Genomic DNA, 6,027 nt, shown 5'->3' with positions numbered 1-6,027 from the left:
AAACACCGCCTGCCTCTTCTCTCCCTCCCTCTCTCTCTCTACCTCGCTGTGCTCTCTTTCTCCCCAGGAGGTGTCTGGACATAATAAGCTTTAGCTGTAGTGAACTCTGACTCTGAGCTCGGAGCAGGATGTGGCATTTCAACACATTTCCTCTATGATCCACCGGGACAGGGCTACTTCCTGTAAAACAGGTGGAGAGAGGTAACAGGGAGCTACCGCCACAGAGCCGGGCCAACTCCACCTTTTCAACCCAGCCAAACTGTTTTCCAGTAGGTCTTGGTGAATTCCAGTTGGTGGGTGTTATTCCTATAAGTTACAGGCTGCTGTTTAATATAAAATCCTGCCAAGGGAGCTATAACGGCAGGAGCGACTACGAAGTTGTGGTTTAGAACCATATAGAGTTTTACGAGGATTCATTATCAGCCATTGAAAAGCTGCAGAGGTTTTAATGAAAATGTATGGTTCCTGATGTTAATCTTGTGCTAACTTTATCTTCCTTCTCGCGAACACTTGACAGCTTTCGGTATTTATTTCTGCCTATATTCGTCTTTTCTTTGGGAAACAAATCAGAAGATGTAATTGTGGGGCGAAACACCAGCGTCTGACTCCAAGTTCTCCCGACAAATCAAAAAAAGCTGCCCTCAGGTCACATCACCGCTCTTACATGCCCAGAAAGCTTAGTTTTTTTTTCCCCCTCTCTACTAATTCTACACTAATGCCCAGTCACTGCTCTCTCATCCATTCACCCCATTCTCGCATTCACTCTCTCGCTTTCCCCCCTTGTTTTCTCTTTCTCTGGGCCTTCTTTTTTATTTTACTGCCTGATCTCTATTTAGATTTCCTCGTTTGGAGTTGCCACAACGCTCCCCGCTGCCAACATCTGTAAGTGGTTTGGAGGCAAGAGACACTATGGAAAAACATCAAAAAAATAAGAAAGAGCAGAACAGCGCTCTGCTACCAGGGTAAGATAGAACAGAGGCTGTGAAAAAGGATACAAACTGCACTGGGATCAGAGGCATGAGCAGGCGGTAGGCCCGGGCTCCGTCTGACTGAAGTAAGTGTCTCAATCGGGGAAAGACATTCATATATCCTGCGAAAAAAATACAAAATATATATATATATATAAATGCAATACCAGCACGCACTGTACAGCAGCTTAAACGGTTGGGGGTGGTGTGCGGAGTTCCTTGGACCCCACAGTTCGGAGGTTTACTGTGGATTGACCTCAATCACGTGTCAGGTTTTTAGCCAGATTGGATTTAAGCTGCAGCACTTTTAAAGAGATTATGTTATTGTAACAGATTAGGGGAAGTAGATACACTGAAGGGAGCTAATGAGGGGTTTCTCCCCTCCCCAGCTGCCAGCCTAATTCAGTGCTCACTGTCCTGTTGATAATACACACTACAATAGTATTACTGTGGCATTAGAGGCTTTACGGTGTTGTGGCAGTGAGAGCCACTCTGTTGACAGCGTCGCGGAGGTTCAGGTGGGCCGTGTATCGCTATACCGTTTAGCGCGAGCTGCATGTGGCTGTTCTTTATACGCATGTGTAAGAGAGTTTGTGTGTACAGTAGGGTCTCATTAGGTAATGAGGATGATTACGCTGCATTAGGTGGTGGAGAAGAGAGGCAACAGCCACAGGGTGGGAGGGGAGAGGAGAACATGTGTCTGTGATTTGCGGCATAAGCACATACCATTTAATTGACACAAGCTTTCGCTGTCTCCTGATTGGTGCGGAGCTGTCCTCTGCACGTCTGCTTGGCCCTCTCTGTCCTTGACTCGGAGGGCAGAGAGACAGATGTGGTGTGAAAGGGGCGGAGTAGGGGAACACAGAGTGTGTGGAAAGGTACTGGACTGAAAGTCGGCTGCAGTCGGAGGTGGAGAGTGGAATATTGGACGTGCGTTTAAGTGTTTTGTAGGTCAGTCAGTCGCTGCCATGTAAAGAGGAGGAAGGCGATGGAAAGGTTTTGTCTGGGAGTCCCCACGACAGACTGTTAAGTAATACAGTACGAGTCTTCGGAAGGAGTGGTGGAGAAACTACGAGTGTGTCGCAGTTGGCTGGATGTGTGAAGACAGGCTTCCCTTTACATGGCGCTGCCCTCTCCGTTCCCCTTCTATAACTAGGCAGGTATTTTTACCCAGAATAAAGTGCTGACCCAGTCTCAGGTAATTACACCCCTGTTGGGCTTTGGCACAGACATGTCAGGGCGGTGCTGAGTGCACCTTACACCCTAGCTACGGGTAAACCACACTTATCTCACTATTTACAAGCGAGTATAGAGCCTCGCTCCACATGAGAGAGAGGGAGGAGGGCATACCTTGGCAAAGCAAGGAAACCTTTCTCCTGGCAGAGGCCCACTGACATCCCATTCCCCCGCCACACAAAAGGACACAAAAGAAATGAAACTATATGCCATATTTATGCAGAGGGTGTAATCAAAGTAAGGAAAAAAGCAACATAATTGGTGCCAAACTGAAGGATTCTGGCTGCGTGTGGTACACTTCCTGGCATGAATTCAATCCAATAATCCCTAAGAGGGTTAGGCATGTTCTAATCACTTCTAACACAATAATGTTGAATGATCATGAATGATGCATATCTTTCTTGGATGTGGTTTTCGGAGAAAACAAAGGCTCCACTAACGTGTCGAGATGTGTTGATGTTTCAAAATCATTTGAGGAGAAGGACACCGACTTCGTTTAACAGAGTTGTTAATAACACAATCATTTTGTCCTTGTCATTTCTCTCTCTCGCTCTTTTTTTTTTCTCTCTTTCTGCATTACGAGTCATGGAAAGTCAACAGGTTGTGACTCGCTTTCTAAGTTTGACTGTTTTGGAAAGATAGTTAAAAAAAATCTAATGGATAAGGCAGGCTTGAAAACACATCTGAACTTTGTTTTTTTCATCATGTGTTTCTCACAAGGCGAACTGACTTTCCAATTGACATTAGAAGAGAAAGAAACAGTTTTCACATTCAAATTTTGGCTTCAAGCTTACGGCTGAGGTTTTGTAGTTGTCAGCCCAGGCTCAGCTCTGGCCTGAATTAGACCGGGTCAGACTATGGCCAAACTTTCAAGCCATTGCAGTGTCTGACATGAATTGTGTTTTAAGGGCGGAGGGTTCACATTATGATCACTCTGAATCGTTTTATTGAACGATGATGACTCTTTGTGTAAAGGCCCGACCAAAACCATAACAATAAAACCATGACCCATCGCCACAAGGCAAAATAATTACATTGGTGTTTCATTGATCATAGCCATACCCTGTCTTCAATGCTGCTGTCAGGATGGTATTAGCCACGATTCAGCCTCCATTTCACGTATAGTCCTCCACTACCAGCCTTTAAGTTGAAAGTCTATGCTAAAGCCACTGAACACGTGTTTTTCAGACTTTGTGAGCAGAGCAGGAAATCTTTAGACCCAGTTGCCTTTACATGAGACTTTCTCCAGTATCTATATATCTTCTTGCCCATTAAATGCATGTTCTATGGAAACTATGTGCTGTGTGTTGCTAGGCAAAGCAGAGGCTAAGGGAAATGGCTGTGGTCAGACCATAGTCCTTGAAAGAGAGGAGAGGAACGCACGAAGAAGACAGAGGGGCATAAAAAATGGAAAAGCTGAGTGCTTTTTGAATTTGAACGATTTACCTATACACATGCACACATATGTGTGCACACACGCATTAAGACATGCACGCGCACAAATATGCTCTAGGACTGTTCCAGCTGAGGTGCTGTTTGTAATAATACGCTGGTGGGAATGTGCCACTGCACGTTAATTCTCCCTTCACGCTTGCGTTGAGGAACACAGAGCCTCTAATTGATGCTAAACAAACTGCTGACCCAGACTCAGGATGAAGGTCTGTCACTGATGCACACGCAGAAACACACAGTGGTACACAAACCATAAAATGTACTATTTGCCCCAAATTCACAAAACGCGAACATGCAACTCCAGCTGAACAAATCCAAGGTTTCCTCAACTGTCAAACACTTTATGTGTGTTCTATAAGAGGCTTATAGGTGCAGAGCTTGAAAGTCATCCACCTCACGCACAAGAACGAGACACATAGGTGGCAATCTGCAATGTCCTTGGCTTTTTCGGAGGTGCAATTGAGAGTGTGTGTGTGTGTATGTGTGTGTTCGCCTGTGTTAGGAGAACCTTCTGAAGGGTGGGGGGCCGGAGAAGGTAAACTCCTACTCATCCTTGTCACACACAAACACAGGCGTACATACACACATGCCAGCCCCTAAAGGAAGCTCCAGGGAGGCACAACGACGCCTTTGTGCGGGCCAGATTTCCCATGTCTCCCTGCTCCAGCACACAGATAGATCATCTCAGTATAGCCTGCTGCATGAAGGGCAAGTGTATGCACGCCGTGCAGGGAGAGAAAAAAAGAGGGAGGGGGGGAAAGACAGTGGAAGAGTGGGAAAGAAGTTATAACACAAACCACTTCTTTCCTTTCTCTTTTCACACTTTCCCCTTGTCTCACGTCTCCCATGTCTTTCCCCCTCTCTTTCTCTCTCCCTTCGTACACTCCCCCTTTTCTCTCCCTCTCTCTCCGCAGAGGAATCCAGTCTCTCCGTTGGGATTGAAGCTCTTTGAAGGTGATCCAGAACTGTACTGCTCGCTGCCTCTGCTCTCCTCCCTCTCCTCCCTACCTCCCGCCCTCCACCCCCTCACCTCCCTCTACCCTCCGCTCCCACCCCTCAGCCCTCAGGGGGCCTGGATCCTGCTCAACCGAGAGCAGCCGTGCTCCAAATCCAGGCCCGGGCTTAGCGCTCCTGCCGCAGGCCTCGCTGGCTGTCCCACTGCACCACAGAGAGACGGAGAGGTGGGAGGCCTGGGAGGAGAGGAGCGAGGGGAAGGGGGGCGGTGGACTGACAGAGGAAGAAACATGAGAGGTGCGGGGTGTTTTTGGTCACACGCGTAGTTGGAGTTTGGGACACAGAAAGATGCTGCTCCACCAAGCAAAAGTTCCTCGGCGATCATCTCTCCCCTCTCCCCTCACTCCTTCACATGGCTGTTTATTTTCCCTTTCATTTCATCCTTACACCCCCTCCCTTTTTCCATCCCACTTCCCCTCTCTTCCCCTCTTCTCTCCATCCCAAGGGCACACTCTTCACAGACTCGTCGGACTGGTTTCTTTGGCACACCTCGAACACACAAACACACACTCGGATGCCAACATACACTCCGACGCTTTAAAAAGAGGGTCCTTCACTCAATGCCTCCGAGTCGTGCAGGAAAAGACAGCGAATGACAAACAGACAGAGGGGTGGGGGGGGGGAGAGAAAAAGGAAAGAGGCAGATAAAGGGAGGGAGTTAACTGGGGAGATGTGCATTCCTTTGGCTTGCCTGGCTCGGGAGTGCAGGAGACGTGTTGCTGGCTGTTCGGTTTATTATCCCCCAGCCATATGGGTTGGCAAGCTTTTGGGGCGTGGTGAAATACATTTGTGTGTTTCTGTGTCTGTGTGTGTGTGTGTGTGTGCGTTAGGATAAGGCAGGAGTGTGTGATTATACTTGACACCATGACTTTTATCACCTACAGTACGCATCTGTGGGTGTTCCAGGCCACAATAACCTGAGGAACCACACTTACCGCCTTCAATAAAACATAAAGAGCTTCCAGTACACCTCTTAGCCTTCCAACCATTTCACGCCACATATTTATGCACATGCACGCACAAGCCAATTTACACAAGCTGGTAATTTCAGCCATTTGTGACTTTAAAGGCAAACGTAATCGATTGCAGCATAATCACATGATGTGAAGGTACGTTGCAGCCACGCTATCTGATATTCAAGGGTAATTCAGGTTTACTGCAGCTCGAGTCAGATTTTCATAGTTGTGGCAATAATTTATATCAATTATGGCGAGATTGTAATCACAAAAGTAATCGCTGGGTTCTGGGAGCATAAACAAAGTGTCCGGATTGTCCTGTAAAATTTGCTCCCTGCATTTCCATTGGCTCAGACCATGCCGTGTTGATTTGTTTTTCAATTACCGCTTTAAACGCAGTA

Source organism: Acanthopagrus latus, chromosome 7 (genome assembly GCF_904848185.1).
Source record: "Acanthopagrus latus isolate v.2019 chromosome 7, fAcaLat1.1, whole genome shotgun sequence".
Taxonomy (NCBI): Eukaryota; Metazoa; Chordata; class Actinopteri; order Spariformes; family Sparidae; genus Acanthopagrus; species Acanthopagrus latus.
Note: the sequence above shows the minus strand (reverse complement) of the source record.